A 23776-nucleotide genomic window follows, 5' to 3' on the forward strand; every position below is an offset into this window, starting at 1 on the left:
CAGATATTCTTCTTTATTCCTTTTATTTACCCTAATGAGCATAGGTTTCATGACCTTGATCTACCTTAAAAATATTCCTTACTACCTGCTTTTATGCTCTTTTCTCCTTTAGGACAAAGCACAGAGCTGAGGCATTAGGAATGGTGTGCATGTGACTCTCTGTATTCAGATGATGGACACATGAACCACGTTTCGAACTGTTGATCAGACAAAACAAGCCTTTAAAACATGACTTCTTACATTTCCTGGCCATCGCGAAGGGTGCTTTCACCATTTGTCTTAATTAATGAAGAAAATAAGAATTAATTGTAGCCTAGATCGAGTGCCAATAATGCATCTGTTTTCAAAGAAGAATAATTGTGGCAGGGTTGTCCATTGATCCAAACATATTGATCTTAGAGTATTTGAAACTTTTTAACTTGCATCATTACTGTGACAAGCCGTGCTTTCTGTCAAGTTGACTCGAACAACGCACTGCCCAGAGAGCCCGGCCTCCTCTCATTCAGTGGGTCACTCACGCAGTGTGCCTGCTTCTCATCACATGTCATGTTACAGCACTGTCTTTATCTTTTATCGAGGACAATTCATACCCCCGGGTGTTGCGGCAATTCTTTTTTTTTTTTTTTTTTTACCCAATGGCATCAATATTTTTTAAGTTAACAATTCCAGAGTGGCGACAACGCTAATAGCAGCCATTCTTTATTCTTCATTCCAAAATGTTCCCTAATACACATTTTTCATCCTTCACTAGTATTTGTTTTTGCTGCTGTTGATCTATTCAGCATTCTTTGCCTTATTCTTTCTTATTGATTTTTTTCTGTTGTTTTTTGTGGATGTCTTTGATTTTATCTTTGTTCGCTCTCGTGTCGGTGTCTGCGTCTCAACTTTGTATGTGCTGCATGTGCTTTGTGCAGCGGGTTGTGCGATTCTCAGGGGGAGGTAGCACATACTTGTAACTCATTCTGATTTATGCCCCCTGTCTAAATAAAAACATAAATCACAGCACCTGCCACAGAAGTCACTCTCACAGTGGTCTAGCTGGTCCAGCTCTGATCTGGGTTGTGCTGTTTTACCCCGATGACAGAAACACAATTGATTCCCTCATTGCATCAATTTGTCGCCTAATCTGGTGATATGTTGATAAATTTTACTGCTTCGTCAATTAATTTTCCTGAAAAATGGCTCCGGCCGCGGTGGACACATCAGTACTAAGGCGGTGGAAATAACGGTGACAAAATTAAGTGATAAAATTAATTGCCCCCTATCCCGTCTTGTGAAAACATAACTAATGAGGGAGGCAATTATAGTTGCATGTGGTCTCCTTCGGGAAAGATGGAGGGGGTGTTTGAAAAAATACTTCTATGGTAATTAGACAAGTGGGAGCAGAAGGATCTGGGGAAATGGTCATCTGAAATAGAGGGTGACTACAGAAACAGCGCAGTGGATAGATGTTTGTTTCAGCTCTCTGTCACTGTTGCGAAGGACAAACAAGTGGAAGAACCCTTTCAAATAGGAACATTAGTCAAATCAAGTGATAGTATTAGTAATCCCCCTCCTCTGTGACTAATGACTGTAGAGGCATGCTGGCTTCTCATTGCTTACTATATAAAGCAGAGACTAAAATTATCTCCAGTGTTTCCTCGTCTAATGATTTCTGCTACTGTATGACTTTGATGCGTATAGTTTCTGGTTACTTGACTCTCGTAGAAGTGGCATAAATTAGAGATAGATGTTGTTGTGATTGTTGTCTACAGGAGAAAGGGAGGTTTATTAGGAGGTTACTTCCACGCTGTTATTCCCAGAAGCTGGAGAGATGTGTTCCATGAAAGGTTCGACATTCACGTCAAGCCTTGTTATTGTACCATCAACGTTGTGCTTGTTATCAGCAACAGACGCTGTATATGACTGAGATAGGCGGTATATTTACACTGGGTTTACATTTAAATGTTCTCTTTCTCTCTCTTTTTATTTTTAAAGTTTAGATTTAATATATTTCATTGTCCCAAAGAGAATGCAAATCGTAATCTCTGGGGCCCCTCGGTCAGTGAAGAAGATCCTGTAGAGTATAAATAACTGGGCACCTGCAATTATCATGAGCCAGTTTTGTACTCTGAAAACTGTTTCCACGTATGATAACCTTTTCTATGGGCTTTATGCAAAGTAAGCAGGGTAGTGCATAATACTAAAAGCACTACTACATATATAGCATTATTGCACAGTTTAGGGGGGACATTCTTCTGCAACTTTACAGTTCAAAAAAGTCATATTTATCTAGCACTAGTCATTGATGTATCTCCTCAGTTCAAGACTGAAAAGTGAACAGACCCCCAGTCAATCCCCGGGAAAAACCCCATCCATGTCGTTGTTTTGGTTGCTAGCAGGTTGCTATGGTGTCCAACAGTTTGCATGGTAGATACTGACATGCCTGCAAACATTTGCGTACTGCTCACCAAGCAGTGGTCGAATTGTGAAAAGTGTGGTACAAACAGAAAAATGCACTGGACTGCATTGCATTAAGGAACAGCTTTTACTTTGCAAGCAAATATTCTTCAGTTTCAGTTTGATCCACACTGTGCTCAAGTTTTACCCAAGTTTGCCCAGCATTATCCAGCAACTACTAGCCAACCAGTCTGCCAATACACTTTATTCCCTAATGACCAGAGGTTGCCAGGGGGTCTCCAGCCAGTCTCTAGGCTTCTGTGACCAAGGCCTCCCTTTAGCCAACACTCTTATTGGCTATTCCTCTTTAATAAATTAGTTAGGATATCCTTAAAAAATGATATTTTAAAAAATTGTAAAAGACCCTTGTGTCCAGACGAGACAAAAACTGAAACTCTTCAGGGATCCTAAAGCCACATACACATGACTTCAATATTAATGTCTGATCTGATGGGCGATCGTGGCTCAAGAGTTGGCAGTTCGTCTTGTAATCAGAAGGTTGCCGGTTCGAGCCTCGGCTCCGACAGTCTCGTCGTTGTGTCCTTGGGCAAGTCACTTCACCCGTTGCCTACTGGTTGTGGTCAGAGGTGGCACCAGTGTCCAGCAGCCTCGCCTCTGTCAGTGCGCCCCAGGGTGGCTGTGGCTACAATGTAGCTGCCATCACCAGTGTGTGGATGACTGAATGTAGTGTAAAGCGCTTTGGGGTCCTTAGGGACGAAGTAAAAGCGCTATACAAATACAGGCCATTTACCATCTCATTGTTAAAGTGCTGCTAAGAAGCTTTTTGTCGCCAGGTTAGATTAACCAGCTTCTTCAGAGTTTGGTTCTCCTTCATTATTGATACCATTGATATGGTAACGCCCACATTTTGAGGAAGAGACACTGACAAGTGATGCAGTATTTTAAAGTTGATTATTTTCAGTTTTCAGATTGTTGGGGGACCACTAAGCAAAAAAACCAAAAATGCTCTACACTCAGGGTTAGGGTGTTTTTGTGCAAAGGATCGTGATCACTGATATTTATTGGACGTGTAAGGAAAATACAGGCTGAGAGCAATAAAACAACAGTAACCCCATTAATAAAAAATGACTTTATTAATCATGTAATTGTGATCATCAGCTGTAATACATTAGTTTGCATGCCTAATTTAGATGTGTAATTTAGATGTGACTAGAGCTTTTCCGAAAACCTAAATATATTAAGTAGGCTGATCATAAAAGTCTGAGCATTTATATTACCATTAGATTCTTAAACTTAAACCCTGACCTTTAAATGTCGCACTTCCTGTGAAAGTTCTGCTACATTACTTGTAGCAATTTGAGAGGCTTTAAAGAAGTTATCACAGCACACAGGAGAGGCATTAACAAAAGTATATTAGAATGGAGAATTCATTTTAAAACACTCTTGTGTCTGCAAACAACCTGGAAAGTCACTCTCAAGAGCACAAACATCATTAATACATTCATTAGGACGAGGTTAAGCTATTGAATTTTGAATGCCAGGGATACGCAACCAGGGAGACGCATTAACGTCTAATAATCACTATTTCTAGGTTGCTGGGCTTTTTTTCTATCTTTTAAAAAGGTAATGAGATACCTCCATCAAACGAATTCCCCGTGCAAAGGTGCTATTTCTCAAAGGAGCTCGACATAAGGGTGATTTCCTTAACAGTTGTATCAGCACTTGGGCCACTTAATATCTCAGAGAGGTGATATTCTGATGGGGTTGTTTTTAGCAGCGAAACATGCACAAACAAGACAAGTGTGTCTTGTGTTTGTATGTAAGCTGTAGGAGTTAAGAAAGAGGAAGCTGTAATTCAACCAAGTAGTAAGTACCTATAGGATGTACACGGTTGCTCCTTATTTGAGCTTAAACACAACTTTGCATACTTTATTTTATAATATTTACATATTTATATAACATTTTATATGTTTTTTATGAACATGTTGGGTGAAGATTGAACATTATTAAAATAGAAATTGTTAGAAATGGATGAAAAGTATGTTCACCTGTCCAGATTCATCACCAGCAACTCATGTATTTATAGTCCTTTCTTTCTCCAGTGTCAGTTGTCAGTCACTCTGTCATCCTACCTGTTCACCAACACTTGCTCCATCTTCCTTCACAGCTTGCCTCCTCATGTGTCTGTATTTGTTTGTATATTTTTGCTACCTTTTGGGGTTTTTTGCTTTGTTTGCTTGTTGGATTTTCTTCTGTTGGTTTACCAGCTAGTGTTCAATTGTTCTTTATCTCACTAGCTTGTTTTCTGTGTCTTGCTTTTGGGTCTGAAATCCGAAACATAACATTTTTCCCTGTTTGCTTTTAAAATTCTGACACTGGACTTACAATTACATGAAAACATGAAGCCTTACCAGACGCATGCACTCAGTGATTGCTTTATTCGTACACTTTTCTGTTAAGAGATTGGAGCCCCTTTTTACCTACAGAACGGTCTTAATTCTTCATGGCACAGATAAAGCATGATTGATATGTGTTGATATGTTAGCATCACACAGTTGCTGCAGATTTTTTTGGCTGTGAATCACCTGTTAAAACATCCCAAATCCCCTTAACTGAGTATATTAAACTCATGGTCATGTTCAAGAAACCAGCTCAGGAAGATTTGAGCGACATGACGCACTAGGCTGTTGGTTGTATTGAGTGGTTATTTGAGTTACTGTCGCCTTCCCATTAGCCCGTACCACATCCATACCACATTCAGAGTCGCTTAAATTAACTTTATTCCCCATTCTGATGCTCCATTTGGTCTCAATTTAAACAGGTGTACCTAGCAACATAGCCAGTGAGTATAGGTTTACCCTACTTTGCACGAAACACTCTTTCTCTAAATGACAATGACTCACTTGGTGTGGACAAGTTCTGTCCTTTGATTTGCTACAATATGTGTAAATAAATAGGAAACTTTTTTAAAAAGGCTTTGTATATTTGACCTCGATGAGTAGCTGTGTGTGTGCCTTCTGACTAAATGGCAAATGGTTCGCTCTCTGAGAGAGAGAAAAAATGTGCACGTCGAGAGAGACAAAATTGCAGCAAGTCAACTCTACTAAAGGATTAAACAGAAGCTGCCATTAAGAATAGGTGTCTGTTTAAAATATAAATCACCCGCTTCTAGTTCAAGTTGTTAACTAAATAATTTAGCAAGAGGGATGCATTATCGACTTGATGTAAATGTGATATGAGTGGAAATCGGGATGTGTGACTGAGATGATAATTGATATGATAATGGAGTTAGGAGAAGACGGGACAATGGCAACAAATAATAATGAAAAGCTAAATAAAAGATGGGGTTAAAATTGTTAGTGGAGCCGACTGACACGCTAGAGAAACTTTACTGAGCCAGCCGTGGGGGTGCAAGAAGTAAAACGCAGGAGAAACAGACTGCCCGAGACACTCGGAGTACCAGTGCAATTCACAAGTTGCACAATGAGAGAATATGTTGAAATACTCCCTCTTGTTGAAGGCCTTCATCTCTCAAATGGAATGAAAGAGACGCCCTTTTACCCTCGGCATCTTAAACATCAGTAATTTTTTGATTTGCGTGCGATTAGGTTCAGAATGGAGGCCAGTATCATTAATGAGATCAAAAACTTGTGCTATCAAACACAGCTGATGTGGCCTTCAACTCTGCCTCAGACATTAGCTCCTCTTTCACTTCCTTTTTTTTCCCCATTCCTTCGGCATGGGAATAAAAGGATGAAAAAGACGATGGCGTGAGCGAGTGTGTGTGGGACTGTGTGTCTGTGTGTGTGAGTGGGGTGCATTAAAACTGCTGAAGTGCAGAGAGCAGCCCCATCTGGAAGATATCGGACCTAAATGAAGTTGTACAAAACCATTCCATTGATAATAAAGCTAATTTTTATGGCTCTGACAAGTATGTAATTATGTGCAGTGGTGCTTTTCAGATTTTATCACAGTCAATAAACTACCACGCTAATTTCATTCCTGTTTTGACATATTTACATGGAAATATTCGATTTGGGGGAATTAGGGGCCTTGAAAGCCGCTGATAGATGGCTTTTAATGATCTGTGACCCTCGGCCTGTGGGCTCATCTGTTTGTCGGCCCGTCGATCTCGCGGGAGATGTGCTTGGTGTTCTGATCTCCTTAGACGGAGTGCCATCTAGACAGTGTTGGCCAATAAGCCCTCAGTGCTGGCCCCCTTTTCTTGTTGGCTGATTTGTCAAGCTTGCTGATCTGGAAAGATTAAGAGGAAATAGTCGTTTAAGTGCTCCTTTTTATCTGTTATTTATACATCATAGATATTATCAGTGGACTTTCTTTTTCTGTTTTTTTACTGACCAGCCGTACAGTTTGGAACACTTTAACATTTAGTTCACATAAAACTGCTGTGTGAGTTCCCAAACTTAGCCCTTGCACTGAAAAACGCACAGCAACACACAACAACGCATGCACACCGAGGTCAACCCGGTCGACCCCGTGCTCAGCCTAGTGGTGCAGATAAAGTGCAGCTGGCATCACTGGCCAGATTCATTCTGCTGCTACAGGGGTCATCAGGGGTGACGAGGTCCACTTATGGGAGGTGGAAATTGGTGTCAAAAGTGGGAAATTTCTCCCCCCCTCTTCCTGTTGCGGCTGAGCACGTACAGCGTCTCGCAGGAGGGGAGCCGGTGTCATAAAAAGTCCATCAAAAGCACCAGTAATTACCCAGGAAATTGACAGTGAAATTGAAAAAGTTTGTGACCACGAAGGCAACCCATTCCCCACCACCTCCACGCCAAGATTCCTGCGGTGTGACAGCGGCGCTTTCGGTATGGTGATGTGTTGTTTCCGGTACCGACACTGTTCACTACGATAACCTTTATTGTCGCACGTCTGATTCATCAGTCACTCCATTCAAAGTTCAAGTGCGGATCCAGCTGTTTGGGAACAGCTGTAACATGGCAAAGAGTTTAAATGACGTCTTTGGAGCGACGCTGAATGTCTTTTTTACAAACAACAATTAAAGCACCTAGGAAATGCACCAATCTGAAGAAGGAGACGATAACTTAGATGGTTGTTTCTAAGACCTTAGTCACACAGTCACAGTAGATACAGAGTGCTATATAGTCTATATAGTTTTATCTTTTTTTTTACCGAGCAACCCAAGCAACAGTGTTGGTTCTCCCTAAAGAACCTGACGAATCCGGACCTGAAGAACTGTCATATTCATATTAATTCTTTGTTACTGTTCTCACTTTTCATCCACATTCAAGGGTATAAATGGCGGCATTAAGAAGAGGAAAAAAAAAAAAAAAAAAAGTAAAATCATATTTTAAATTGTTCCTCCAAGGGTTAAATTAATACATTTTTAAAAGTCTTTCTCTATTGCCAGTTATTTTTGCATGTTTTTGAAAGCCACTGAAGAATCTTCAGCATTCATGATAAGGTGACATATGAGAAGACTCAAAGTGCCTCGAGCATTTGACTCAAACCCGATAAAGATGCACAAGACACATAAGTACATTATAATGCAGCTTGTCAATAGTAATGAAATTGTGACATGTTCAAGAACGGCCATGCGCGAGGAGGCCGCATTGTTCCTCTGATTTTAATGCCAATCTCCATAATCAAGATGAAACCACACACTGCCAAAACTGGCATAATACGGGCGCTCGCCGATGAGTGATTGATTGAATATGAAATAATGAGGGTTTTCTGGTGCTCTACTGGTCATCTAAAATTCTGAATACAAATCAAATGGAAATTTTATGCAATGAGATGTATTAATGGGATTCTGGAAGTGTTTTAAGGTCCTAATGTACAGCAATAAGCCGCATAGGTTGTCTCCGGGAGATGAACAGTTGTTGCTGTTGATAGGCCATTTTAGTGCATTACTGTCAAAATAATGCATGTCTGTCTGCATATATTCCAAGGCTCTATTACCCTTAACTTTGGATAATTACAAGAAGACTGTTTTTTGTGTGCATGGATTTTCCTTTTAAACTAATAAATAATGATTATTGAGTGTACCATTAATGTCACTTAAGCGACTGTGAAAAGCTGTAGGTTTTCCAAACATTGGTTTGATTTGTCTGGGTTTTCTTTAGTGTATTTCCAATAGGTTAAAACAGTTTATATGTTTTTTAGAAGTTAAATACATGTAGTTATTATAGTTGCATTGTGAATATTATTTATTGGTTTAGGAAAAACTGTTTTTATGATTTGATAATAACAGAAGTTTTTATTCCTTTTTTTAGCAAATGTGCACAAGGAGCAACCAGTACTATGCCTATTAAGGACAACTGGGGCAGAGAGGTTGTAGATGTCATTCTGCTTGATTTATTTATTTCACTGATGTTAAGCGATATTTACAGATTATGGCCTGCAAAATTGCACATTAGAAGCCCAATTAACATTTTTGTAGCCCAGGGCACTGTGGAGTAGATCGCAGCTGGTACCAGAGAGTACTGTCAGTTTCCCATGTTGCAACTGTGCATCGCGCTTCCCATGCAAGGAAAAATTTAACATGGGTAGAAAGGACAAAAGCCCTCATCACATCATTAGCGTCCCTGTTAATCTGTCTGCGTTCATTTAAATCTCGTTTAAGTACCTGTCCAGCAATTAAACTGAGTTTAAATGGAATGACGCTGTTGTGATTTTTAAATGGAGCGTCATCTTTTAGCCGACATATACCTTTTAGAGGTGTGGCCACCGCTTGGTCTGTAACCTGGGATTAAGATGCAACCTTGGCAACACACAAAGGATTGGCAATAGATGATGCATTGCATTGTAGAGAAGAATAAAAGAATATAAAGAAATGACTGAAATAAAAATGACAAATTGTTACACGATGTCCTTGCTGAAGAGCTAAACAGCTGTTCTGAATTAGCTAATGTAGTGCTACCATGGGTAGTTTAGAACGAAAAAAGTCCAGGAAGATTTATAATTATTTCAATGTAATGATCCATAGCAAGTCCTGTTTGCTTTATTATTTTTTTTCTCTTTTAAATCAATGTTAATCTTCTGAATTTTTAATGTAAATAGATGAGCGTGAAAAATGCATCCACGAGTTTGGACACTGCTTCTGTGAAGTAAAGACTGTGTATACTGCAAAGACAGGCAGACAGGTATTGTGATTTCTTAAAAGGTAGAAATTCTGTAAACAGTAAGTTGTTCAGCCTTACAGGTTGTGTGCAGGGTGTGATTTCTGAAAAGAATAGCAGGGATATTATATGATAATTATGAACTATTATTGAAAAATTAGGAGTATTATTAACTAACTGCAGCTTTTACAAGACTACTATAGCATATTTTTAATTAAATTAATATGCTTAATATTTCCAATCAGAAGTCTGCAGGGGAGCTAATCAAACATAAGAATACAAAAGGTTTAATGGACACGGTTTAACTCTTTCTTCTACTTAGTGCTATTTGACTAACTGTGTCGTGCCTTCAATATTTAATATGAAAATGAGCTCAAAATATTTTTCCTCTACTCTTTTGTGAATTTGGTTTAGATATAAAACAAGTCTGTCTACAAGCCTGAGTCATGCTGCTTCACTTGACTGCGACATATGTCAAGGAACATTTAAGGGGAAAGACAGTCTCTTGTTTGTTCATGCGACAGACGTTAGTGAACGTTCACTGGTATAGACTTAACAATCTAATCCGAATAATTAATTTGAGCCATACATCATTCCCAATCATGCAGGCGCCTGTTAGTTCATATGAGAGCTCTAAATGTGCTCGAGCATTGTAGTATACAATAATTACAAGTACAATTTGCTCATCCTTTCTCTGTACATATATTATGCTCTGCAAGTGAAAAACTTTTCCTGTACAAATACTGGATTTAAAACTGGGTATCGCAATTTTTGCTCAAATGATTTCCTATCCTCTTCTTGGTTGTAGATGTAGTGCACTTACTTGACCAAAGTAATATTTCAAAGTGGATTTGCTCTTTATGATACTGACGTAGGCTGACTCTTAAATACTCTTTAATGCATGTTTTATGTGGATGACGATTATGGCAATTCCATTTCTGAGGCAGTTGTGTGCTAGTGATCTCAAAGGATGTGTACTTCTTCCCATCTTTTCAGACTTGACCTCAGCATGACACTTAAGTACAGATGAACATTTAAAATATTTGACTGTTTTCGGTGTGGGTTTTTTTCACCACTACAGATGAGCTATGTAGATTCAGAGCAGGGTGAATATTTTTATTTTATATTAATAATGACATATAGCAGTTACTTGAGTTTTAATTTGACTTGTATGGCCTCACATGACCCATTTCCCTGAAGTGGGTAAATGGTTAAGAAAATGGAAGAATGGACGGATGTCACAGGATGACTTGTAAAGACAAACGATCCTAACAATAGGGTTTGAAGACTGGCTTTTAAGACAAATTTAAAGTCATTTTTATTTTAAAATGCCAGGACTGGAAAAAAAAATCAAGTACATTGTATTTGTATCATGAAACCAAATTTAATATTTGACCCTTGGAGAACTGTGGAAACGATATCACGTTAGAAACACAATGAAGTAAAAGTCACTTTCTCTAGCTCAGCCCCCAGAGCCTGTCCTTAGTGGTGTGTCCAATATTGAGTGTGTCAAGGCGGCATGCTTTGGGATAAGACAAGCTTGAATAACACGGCTGCACACCTATAAGCCAGGCATAAAGTGGGATTTGGCAGGGTTCTGGTATTTGGCAGATGGGGGAACCCAAGATCTGGTGTAGAGGTGGAGCGTGAGGTGATGAATCACTTAAAATGAAGTCACATAAAAACCAGTATGAGCTCCAGTAGATTTTTCTTTGTGTACAAGCTGTGATCAGCTGACCTGTAATGCTGCTGCTCTAATGTTCGCTGCTCTTTGTGAATTTAGCCAGTTGAATTCAAGCTGATATTAGAGCAGCTGGTCTACAATCCCTTGATAGTATAAAAGCTAGATTTACTTTTCTACAATCACCTTGAATATACATTGATACCCACTACTCCTGATATACCCTAACAGCACCAACTTTTTGTAAACTTTAGGACAGTATTGCAAACTCACCAGTTTTACCTGTATTAAATTGAACCCTTTGAACAACACAAAATTATTACACTTCAGTTTATTTTGCAAGATGTTTCACTACTTGGAAAGAAGCTTAAGCAGTCATTACGCTTAAATATAATCTCTCATCTTCCTTGTCTGTCCTGTCTTTCTTTCAATCATATTATATATAATTGAAAGAACATTTTTTTCTTCTCCTGAAAACAGCCACTTTGTCTTTGTTGATACTTTAGATACTTGAATAGTTGTATTTGAAATTGTTTTCCATTTTAATAACAATTTCAGGCAAGTTGTTTATCTTAAATCTTTTTCATTAGCTAGCTAGCTAGCGAGATGCTAGATGCAATGCTAACTAGCTAGCACTCCAGCCTCAGCTTTACATTTGTTCAAAAGGATTTGAATGGAAAAAAGGGATGTGTTGAGGATGTAAGAGGGTCCAGGATGTCATTTACTTTTCGCTGACCAAGTATCTCCATGTAGTGAGCTAGAAGCAGAGCCAGTCTGTAGCACATGAAAAATTAGCTGATTTTAAAGTATTAATCTGCCTGTTGGATTTAATTACTCCTTTTTTGAAAGTGCTGAAACATCATTCTGGTTCACTTTAACCTATGCCTATAAGTGTATCTTCAATGCATTTAGGGCTGATTGAATGAATATAAAACTGCTATAACTTTAATTATGTCGCACATTTAGGTTTGGCTACTACTAGAGTCTTAAACTTCTCTCATTTAAGCAAAAACTTAAAGCTCTTTAACAAGTTTTGATTGAAAAAAATCTGAAATCAAAAATGAGTTATAATGGTAAAAAGATTAACAAGATAGATGCTGCATTAAGCCAAGTATGATTGTGTCCTGTCAAGATAGCACTCGAACGTCCTGCTGAGAAGCAAATGATTTCTGATGGCTATCCGGGCTTTTTCCTCTCTTTAAAGCCCAGATCAAATAGGCTCACTCTTGTCAGCGCCTAAGCGAAAGAGCTTCCCATATGAAATAACGATTGATTGACAGGCAGACATAAGCTGGCTTTTTAATTTCCATGCCTCACTTCAAATTAAACCTCCACCTGGGATAAAAGCATAGGCTATCCTACATCAAGAACTCCCAAATGATAGGAAATGGAAATTCTGATTAGCAAAGGACTCAGGATTTTCACTCTGCTTGCTTTCCCAATAGTGCTGATGTTTGACATTTTTTTTCCAGGCAGATAAAATAGTGATGACAATTGTCTTTTTAGGGATTTTATGAGCATTAGTTGAACTGATAAAACACATATGGATTTGAGTGAGGTATTCTATTTGGCGAAGCTGCGATCCTACAATTATGTATCAAAGTATTTCAAGCAAAACTAACAAACAAAAAAATGCATGCAGTTTTCTAAAATTGCTCAGGTTGTTGTAAGTCCTTCTTTATTTTGATTTCAAAGCGCACAAAATTGTACAAAAACCCCATTTGCATCGCTCTGGTGCAGTGAAGAATAAATTCACATATCACCGCTAAACACACATTGCCTTAATATAAACAGCTCTTTGTTGTGTGGGCTTCTGTATGTGTGACAAGACTGAGTAGTCACCAGAGAGTAATAGTAAATGTGCTGCTACTTTTATTGTGTGTTTTTTATGAGACAACATACATTAAACCCGCTGTAGCTGCAGTAAATAAAGTGTGTTGTAAAACTGTGTTCGTGAAAAAGCTTGTAAACATAAACAGCTGCAATGAGGTCAACATCAAAGTAATTGTAATGCTGTATGAGCAATGAAATACAGCTTAATGCTTCAGGACAAAATAGCTTTGCATTGCACCTGCTGCTGTACAGTACCACTTAAAGATGTGTGGTGGCAGTACAACAGAGGAATTACACAGAACCTTAGCAGGCCTTTGGTATTCAGTTCATTACTTAAATCCCTGTTTTCATGATTTAATAGTTACGCAAACATTTACTGTTGAAAGTGGCCCACAAATTGTGCCTGATGCTTCATATTACTGCAAAGATCACTCACAAAGCAGCACAGAAGAGTGGAGCAAGCAATGAATCATTGTTTCCTTAAACAGTTGAACACTAAAGAAAAGCCAGACAAAATATTAATGTCATTGCTTGTCCCTCCAAAAACAGCCCAGTAATGGCACGATCAGGAGCGACCACTTTCCAATGTTTCCAGTGTTTGTTATCTTAACTTCACTCTATGTAAGTATCTCTCAAAACCTTGTCAAAAAAAATGTATTGAAGTTTTTGACCTCTCAGCTATGAGGGCAAAGCAGCAGCCACACACAGGGATGTGACCTGGTTAGTCTTGGTGATGCTGGCAACTTATCTGCTTTTAACCTGTGGCGATAACTTACAGAGGTTTACTCATTTACAAATGCGCTACAAGTGAGTATTTATCATTAATAAACAACAGCAATTCAAGCAATGGCAACAGTTTGACACATTTAAGTACAATTTATTGGAAAATACATTTTTAATAGATACAATCTCAACAGAAAATTAAAATGTTGGACATTTCTACTTGCTGCGACAGATGCTTGTTTTTATTTTGCCGATCAAGTTTACAGTGGAGAGTTTCCACATATATTCGGTGTCATCGTAAGAAGTAGTGGCCAAAGCAAAAAAATGTAAATAAAAAGTAAATTTGCATTTTTTTGTACAGTGTACAGCATGATCAAACTGCAGGTGACCCTGCATTTCCATTTGTCCTCATAGTGTAAAGTTGATCATATATATAAAGATGTACAATAAAAAAAGTAACATATCTGTGTGGCTATTAAGACGTCTGTCTCACTATTATGTCTTTTTAAAAAATATATATCAATTTCCCCTCCTTAAATGGCTCGAACGCATCACTTTAACTGGCTGTATTTTTGGTGTTGATTTATGCGCAACAACACGAGGAGAGAAACTTATCGGAAGAGGCTTTATTTACCAAGCTGTTACCCGACAGTCTGCCCTCTGCAAAGTAGCAGATACTGTAATGTTCAGCTGATGCTAATTGAAGTTTATTGATTAATGTTTTAAAGCTAGATTCCACTTAGCCGTTTGGAAATTTGCCTCAGAAAAAGTTACACATTTGCAGTAAGATCAAGAAATTTAAGCATCTGATTTCCTGCAACTTCCTTAAATTTATTTACAGAGACAGAAACGACAGCCAACTTTGAGGTTCTTTTTACTGATCACGTTTCATTATGTTTGGCAAAGGGGCCTGCGCCATTACCAAGAGTAATATCATAAGTTATAAATGAAGCAAACGGCAAATGGCATAACACATCAACACTCAAGGCTTCACTGCTCATTTAAAGCTGTTTGAGTGTCACTGCACACTACATAGGCCCAGACAGCATTAGACGGAGAGCAAAATGAGCTTGACGTGCACTTCTCTTCCTTCAGCATGACTTCATTTTATACTGTGACTCCAGCTTCGCTGCAACCCAGCTCGTGTCAAGCTGTTACAGACCAACTCCGCACACATCCTTGCCCGGATAATCAGTGGAAAAGTTGACTCGGCCCCATCATCAGATGTTTTGTTTCTTTCAAGCATGTTTTAAGGATTAGCACATAAAAGCAAGTGAAGGCCGTGGTCTGTCACGATCACTGTGGGGGGATTTGTGGATCATTATACGAGCTGCTTGCTAACATGAGGCTTCAGGGAAAAAGCTGAGCCCCCCTACCAGGGAACTTCATCAGGGGGCTGAAAAAGTTTTGTCATCTGATGTTTAACATTTTATCGTTAGCAGCCGTCTTTTATCATTAACAGTGTGACTCTTTGATTCACCCCATTTTGCCTGCCTTGTTTAACTCTTTAGCCTCCCTGCATTGGGGCACACTACTTAACAGTCCCACTTAACTGTTAAGTGGGACTGTTATTTAAACTTATTTAAAGTGAAAATGCAGCAAAAAGGGGGACAGAACAGCAATGTCGTTTTTTTTTTTTTAATTCTTTGCGAATTTTTTTATTTCTATATAAAATTGCCCATTAGCCTGCTGATGTCTATAATAGGAATGTTTGGAAAATATTCGGTTTCTAGTCCAAATCTGTACCCGCATTAAAATAGACAGTGCATGTGATGCCACAGCATCTCTGCAGGGTTAAGGTTAGGACTCTTCAATTCCAAAAGATGAATTTTCTTCTTTTTCAGCCACCCATTTGTTGAATTAGTGAGTTTTGGGTCATCGTCTCTCTGCCTCACCCAGCCCTTCCTATGCTTCAAGTCACGAACTGCAGCCCTGACATCATCGTCTAAAATTCCTTGATACAAGTTTGAATTCATTTTTCATTGCCATGTGTCCTGGAGACCAGATCATGACACTCCCTCCTGCACGTTTCACAGTTTAGATGAAGTTTCAGTGTTGGTATGAGGTGCCTTTTATTCCTACAAACGTAATGTTCTGGATATCTGCCAGAGTTCAAATTTTGTGTCATTTATCTGTAAAACATATCTGAAAACATGGATAACACATTTCATTAGTCGCAGAGATTTTTGCATGGCCATGCATTTTCCTATATTTGAAGAAGTTTTACTTCCTGTGGACTGATAAATTCCAAGGTCTTTTGCAGTATATCTGATACCTCAAAAGCTGTGTGACCTTTTCTTTCAAATGTGTACCTCAAGCAGCTCACTTTAGTTACTTGTGTCTAGCCTGAAAAGATAGGTTTGTGTTTAGAAACACTACTATTATGAAAGCAATGTTTTAATTGGGTAATCTACAGTATTTCTGCTCTGCAGTGAGGCTGGGTTTTAGGTTGTAATAACATAACTTTAATTACGTCACATATTTTTCATCATAGAGACACAGAAGCATGGAACCACATTCAGAAACATACCTAGTATCTCTGCACTCCTATTAGATATCCTTCGGCACGTCCTACAAGTTGTTAGGGATCAAAGTGCAGAAAGAAATTAGTCCGGGCAGTTTAAAGAAGTATGTTTAAGCAGTATGTACAAAGAGATCTACATTTAACTCCCAGTGATCTAATTAATATGCCATGTAAGCCACTCGGATGTTATTACAGAGAGAAAGCGTCACAAAGGCCATAGCTCATTCACACTTCTGTAAGGTGTAAGAATTGAACTTCGGGTGAGCTTTTAATTTGGAAACTAATGTTATCTTCTTTTGACTAGCAGTTCAACATTTTCACAGTGGATTATGTTGGCTCACTGCCCATAGGGCTAACTCCTTAGTTCCCTTCACATCTTAAGTGCTTTTATCTACATAGTTTTTTTTAGAGTGAAGACGCAGTGGTTGCATTAATTAAGGTGATTATGCACGTGATTTTATTCATGACCACAGTAGGGTCCGCAAATTTAAATTTTGACTTCTGCACATCTTAAACTTTTAACTGAAAATGAGTCATTAAAAACATCAGAAGAGAAAACCAGTTGCTTTTTCTTTCTCAGGAATTATGATCTGAAGCAGACATTCCTTTTGCTGGCTGGCAAGGAGTCACCTGTAAAGCTTGCCAATCACTGTGACTGACAGTTCTCAAGTTGAAGAGTCTAATTTCTGTATGTTTTTGATTGGTTTGTCAGCTTTTATCTGGGGACCCTATTTGGTATTTTTTTTTCCACAATGAAAGGACATGTCTGTCAAGATGACTGACAGGCCTCAGGCCCTGTGTGGAAAAGCAGTCATTCCCAGAAGCTCACTCCGCAACTTTCCACTAGAATAGAGTGAAAATCAAACCCAACCGTATGTCAAATGATGCACAGTTGTTTGCCAAAAGTGGCTGTATGTGAATTTAGGAAAATATTTCCATAAAGTGTGTGCTTTGAGTAAATCAGAAGGAACAACAATTGCATTTTGTTTTTGCTTATACCGTGTTAACATATAGCATCCCGGTATTTTGTAGTTTTATATTTTTTTTAAAGAAGAATTTTTCTGCAGCAACAAAGCAGAGCAACATGTAACATGTAAAAGCTTAGAGAATGAGTCACATACCTCTTATTCCTTGATCATCTTCTTTAGGGACCCATAACAGTGTTACATTAATTAAATAATATTTCAGGACAATGTTAAAATCATTTAATCATCTTTAAATTCATTACTCCATAGCACCATATGAGAAAATGTGTCCTGCTTAATACAAGAAGAGACACCTGCGAATGTGCAGCACATAATATCGGTAGGATTTCCCTCACTGTGTATCCAATATTGAAGATGGGGAAAAAATGAATGTGGCAGCATATCGTTTAGCTTCCTACATGGTCAATATGAATTACATTGTCGATGGATTTCCCCACCGTTTTGAAATTTCAGAAAAAGAGTAAATGAGAGATCTAATTAACTGCATTGACATGTTAATAATATTGAATTAATTAATGAATTAACACACACACGTACACACACTCGCTGACACCAAAGTGCAATAAACAAATATATAATGCCTGCTTTATTGCCTTTCTTGGTTAATGTTACCTCAGTTATAAAGATGTGATGGTTCATTATGTTGAAAGAATCACAGCATTGTGATGTAGTTGTTACCGAGGGCAACATATTGTGATATTGCAGCATCACCAGTTAACTCTGTGATTTCTACACCGATTTATTATTCCTGCTAACGTTTTGGCGGTAAACAAAAACATTTGGATCTCCCACCGTTTCCTGTTTTACTCCCTTAAGCCTGTTCCCTGTTCCACCAAGCTCAGCAAAGCTGTTCATTAGTGATCTAGTAGTATCATTAACATAGTGACACTATTGGACCTTGCTGTTAACATAAAGCGTCCAAGGTGAAATGGTACACAGTGTTCGATTTCAATTAATACGTTGCTCAACTTGAATTGGGAATGCAATTGGAGCGTGCATTAGCGGATGAATTTACTTGGACACCTTGAGACAGATGAGGTTGTCAATGCATTGAATTCCATTGTGTTCTTGGCAAATGTGGCTCTTTGCAGCTCTGCCAGCTGCCATTATTTGTGTAACTTTTGATCTAAGGCTAATATTCTTGCACACGTTGGATCTAAATAGTTAGTTTTACCTTGTTAAGATTAGTCCACGTGTGATTAATTATTATGGTTGTTATAAGCCCTGTGGTCACATTTACAAGGAATAGGGAAGGATTTGTCTTTGCGATTGCAGGAAATGCTATGACTACACCCGACTGTATGAAAAGTAAAAGATGCTCCAAAGTTTAAATTATTGTCTGTTGTCAGTAAATAAAAAAAAAAAAACATTTTATTCAGAGCATGCTGACAGAGAGTTAAACAAAGTTTTAAAATGCTGCAGTGATGTTAGTTTAGTCTGAACCATGGTTGTTATAGTTAATTAAACTAAACTAACAACTAAAATTAGATATTTAAAAAAAAACGCCAACTAAAGTAAAAATGAAAACTAAAAACTTATTAGATTTAGTATTTGTTAGACTGGTAAAATCTTCATTACAACTGTTTTGATGAGGCATTGATGAGTATATTTATTGAGACTCTGAATGTCTACAGGACTGTGAGTAAACTGCTTTTAAAATGTTCTGTGTTTTTTTGCAATAGCTGTACTGATTTTACTTATTCTTTCATATGCCCTCCATACAATATTAATAAAAAAAGGACTAAAACTAACAGTGAAAGTAGTAAAAATTAAACTAAAACTAAATGTTTTCAAATGATAAATGCTAAAGTGAAACAAGAAATTCTACAGAAAGGTATTAGAAAATACAAAACTACAATAAAATGTTCTTTAAATTAATTAAAAACATATTTTTATATAACTTCAAGATGAAGTAATGTAGTGTAAGCAATATAATTATGTTAATTTTTTTGTTTCTTTTGCTTTTCTATACGTACACATTACATCATTAATGATAAATCTCGCTTTCGAAATTTAAAATCTACCTGTTTTAAATCCTTGGTCCAGTCTGCTGTCAAATCCAAAGTCTGGAGAATTATTGCTCTTATTTGTGATTCAAACCTGCTCACTAATCGTGTTTAGCGTGCTGACTTTAACCTTTAATCCATTAATTACACCGAATCAGATTATCTCACTTTTATAGTTTTTTGGTTTCAGTTGGTAACATCATAGCAGTCAGTGTGTGCAGTTCACATGCTCTGTATGAGTGAATTTAGCACGTTCAAAGAAATCTGCCATCTTCGTGCGACTTTGCCACAACACGTGCATGTGTGTGTTCCTTAAGCAGCAGGGGAGGATGTTCTTCCATCTGACCCGCAGCTCCATGGGGCTTTATCTCTGCCGGTGTTCCACATTATTGATAGCTGCAGTGATATTGACAGGCGTTGTGGTGGTAGGAAAGGGAAAATAGGAGTTTGATATGACATATTGTGCCTCTCAGCAGGTCCCATAAATAACTTTGACACATTTTTGTATGCATGGGAAGGCCTCTGATTCAGCCTCCCATAAAAAATAAACTTCTATTATGGAATGTATTTGTCAAGTGGTGCAGTGATGGATGGACTAGTGTTTAGCCCTTGGCAGGTGGATGGGACCCACTACAGCAAGCAACAGCAGAGGTTTGTGGGGAGGATTTGCTGAGGAACTAGTGGTGGGAGGTGGATGGGTGTTGGTGTAATTATTCAGCATGAAAGGGGATCATTTCAGCACCTGCTTTCTCTTTCCCATCAGGCTTTATTGTGACAGGATCTTGTCCTCTTGTACAGTGAGAGGCGAGCGAGAGCAGAAATAGAACTAAGACGACATGTGCAAGATAGTCTTTGGCCCGGAAGAAGTCAATCTGCGTTATTCAAAATTTAAATCTGTGTTTTTGGACACCGAGTAAGGACTACATAAAGGTCACAGAAATAATTTGAGGTCACGGGACAACTGATAGGAGATGGTAATCATTCACAGTTATTGCAAAAGCCCTAATCGCAATAATACAGTTATATAACATGGTTACTCGTTAACTTCGGAGACATCATGTATTCGTTGGATGTATGTGAATTACTGAACTCTTCAATATGGTGAGAAAGAAAGGGTCAAGCCACAGAACGGGTTTATTTCACTATGAATTCACCATCTTACAAGGATAAGCAACAGCCCCAAACACGGAAGGTCTGTGGGTGCAGACAGGAAGAGGTGTTGTAGATGGCAGTGAAGTGAAGTGCCTCGGATAAACCATCATGAAAGCCATGGGGAGAACGATGGAGGGCCAACTCCCTGTAGGTACATCTAAAGAAGCCTTTTTAGAACTTTTACTTCCTCTAACTGGATCTTTTTGACCACAGGCTCTCTTTTAATTATTGACATGAATATGGAGTGAGTTTGAGCTCGAAAGGGATGAAAATCCACTGCAGTAAAGAAAACAGGAGCATTATGAAAAAATACTAAACTAAATTATATATATATATATATAAGTCCTATAAGATTAATCAGAAATTTAACAGTTGATTAATATAAATCATATTAATCTAATGACTAATGTTTAATAGTAGATACCGCTTTGTTTTTAAGATACACGAAGCAGAAAAGTTATGACCCAATGTTGTTAATAAATAAAAATGTCACCTACCTACCAAAAATATTACTCCCAAAATAAAAGCATGTTTTCTTTTTTTCCTAATTTCACAATGTTAAATTATTATATCAAACTCCCCATATTTTTTGCGTATTACTGCAATTAAACTATGCGAATGCATATTATGCGAATCTGCTTGTGTTTTTGCTGCACATTGTAGCAATGTGTTTTTGTTGTCTTCAACAAGACAGTGAAAGGAGAACAACATCCCACATGCCCCCTTAAGCGTTGTTGCTTAGCGTCATTGATTCATTTTTCTGCCTCAGGGCCCCACTGGGCATGTTGGATTTCATTTCATGTCTTCATCTTCCATGGTCGTAAAGACGTCTTGACACAAATGGAAAAAACAGACACGCAGGCACATACACACAAAAATGGGTGTAGCAAATAGGAATCTAATCTCACCAACTAAGAGTTTATTCAAGGCTCCGCAGCCGAGCATTCGTGTAGGGTAGCTCTGCTATTCCTGCTGAAAGTATTTATGCATTAACACCTCTAAATAAGGGGGAGTAACCCTTTTTTGATTGCCATCCATCCATCCGCTTGTGCAATTCAGGGTTTGCGGGCGCTGGAGCCCATCTCAGCTATCATAGGGCGAGACTGTCGAGGGACAGATTGTTGATATATCACATGGCTAACAGAAAGAGACAGACGACCATTCACATCTATGGCCATAAATCACCAATTTTAACCTAATCTTTGAACTGCTGGAGGAAACAGGAGTACTCTGAAAGCACACCCACATGGGGAGAACTCCATACAGAGAAGCCCCAGCTGGACTGGTGCTTTCAAACCCAGGACATTCTTGCTGGGAGGCCACAGTGCTAACCACCTATGATTGTATAGTACCCTAAAATAGCATCAGGATGCTACTGATTATACAAAACATTAGCAAGGTTATTCTTGCTAATTGCTTTCTCTGTTTTCCAGAAACAATAAAAGAAATAAGATGAGTAATTTGCATATTTTAAGGTGATTTTATTGCTTCAAAGGTGCACAGAGTCAATTGTAGTTGATAAGGTATGTGGGGATGTGGGAGAGTAGCTTACGACAAGCTTGTGAAAATGAGAGCCTTAATGTCTAGTCTAGCGCTACAATAATAGACTGTTTTATTGTCTCTGTATTGATGGCATTTGACTTCAGTGCCTACAGCATTACCCGCGTACATCAGGGCAAACTGTCTTTTGAAAGCCTTTATTAAGCAAAGGACTCGTTGCTGCTACCTCCACTTACATGCTGAATCAGATCATAAAAAAATCAAAAAGGAAAAAAAAATCAGGTAAATCTGTGCAGTGGGACTCCTTTTTAAGCAGTCGCCTGTGAACTCGCTGAACCAGAAAGCATGTGATGGAGAACACTTAGACCCTCTCATCCATTTCACATTTGTTCCAATCAATTATTGAAGTAGACAGCCAATTACAAATGAGAGGATTTGAGTGCCCAGCTTTCGTTTCTCCAAAGGCTTGCATTAAATGTCTCCTCGTGGTGAATAATTAGTGCGATTAATTTACTGTTGGGCGCAAGAGGTGTTTTCATCTGTCCGTCGGCAAACGACCGTCCCTTATATGATTTAAAGTATTAAGATGAGCAAAGGATGGGGGGGGGTGCTCGTCAGCGTGCTATAACAGGTTGAGATGAAGTTCTAATTGTGTTTTGATCCATGTGATTACATATAGCATTCTAGTTTTTAATCTGCAATTACTCCCTTCTTTGTCCCTCTAATTGGGATGGTTGAGTACCATTGCATGCAAATGAGGGCAGTTATAAAGGAGCTGAGTGTTAAAAAAAATGCATCAAACATCTGATGTTCTCAGACCCTGGCAAAAAAAATCAAAGACTTTTTATTATTTTTATTTATTTATTTATTTACCATCTTCCGGTTTGCGATTGATTAAACTTACAGTTTGTTTAATTTGATGGCCAGATTGACAGCAAAGTAATTTATCTGTCTGCACTGAGTGACAGGCCATAATGGACTGACATTTCATGGTGATGCTCCGACTCTGGATAATTTCCAGTTTGCAACTCATCAAGAACACCCACACTATAATGAAAGCTTGAAAAAGGATGTGATGAAACACTAGATTTATTCGCAGTCACAATGAAGCTTAAGAAAGACGCGTCAGCTTTTTAACGTGCCTGGATTTGCATCCCCCCTGGAAAGCCCCCTCTCTTCATTTCTAAAAGTGGAGCGAGCTCTCTATAAAAACGCTTTGTCCTTGCTCTCAATTACAATCTGAATTAAAAGAAACAAGTAGAGGACAGAAACTGCAAACTCCTGGGTTAGTGAGCCTCCCACAGGATCGAGGAAAGCACAGGTGCACAAGGTCAGCACCCATTTTCTCTGGAGACTCCCTTAAGGCCAAAAGTGCCTATGATGGAATAGAGTGGCAACAGAACAGACAGGACAACTGCTGTAGGCCCGCGGCACTCAATCATTCTCCCAGTCCAACAATAGAGCTCCATATCACGAGCTCCCAACAGACTGCGAGCCACAATACGTCCACCTGGTAACTTTGGGTTTTAGATTCACTTCTACTCCTTCTGTATGTCTCCAGAGATTGAAGTTGTGTACCCACTCAATGCTTAGTGTAAACAACCTCACTATTTTAGTTGTATCATCAGCAAGTCATAGGATTTAAAAATAAGATGCCTTAAAGCTACATTCCTCACTATATCCCCATCAAAAATCTGTAAAACTCAGTGAAGCTCGAATATGATCTCATTGGGATACAACACACAACATAAACTTCATCCCAATGTAATTGTGTACTTATGCTAATCAACATTAAAACCACCTGCCCAATATTGTGCAGGTTGCCCTTGTGCTGCCAAAGCAGCTCACCCTTCAGGCTTGGAAAGAGC

The 23776-nt window shown here is 38.5% G+C and overlaps 1 protein-coding gene across 3 annotated transcripts in view; it reads left to right on the plus strand.

Annotated features, from left to right (window-relative positions):
* The window catches only part of LOC113014246 (teashirt homolog 1-like), a 170583-nt gene that overhangs the window by 52647 nt on the left and 94160 nt on the right, over positions 1-23776 (plus strand). The gene's annotated exons all lie outside the window — the stretch shown is intronic.

This window comes from Astatotilapia calliptera, chromosome 22, assembly GCF_900246225.1.
Source record: "Astatotilapia calliptera chromosome 22, fAstCal1.2, whole genome shotgun sequence".
NCBI lineage: Eukaryota > Metazoa > Chordata > Actinopteri > Cichliformes > Cichlidae > Astatotilapia > Astatotilapia calliptera.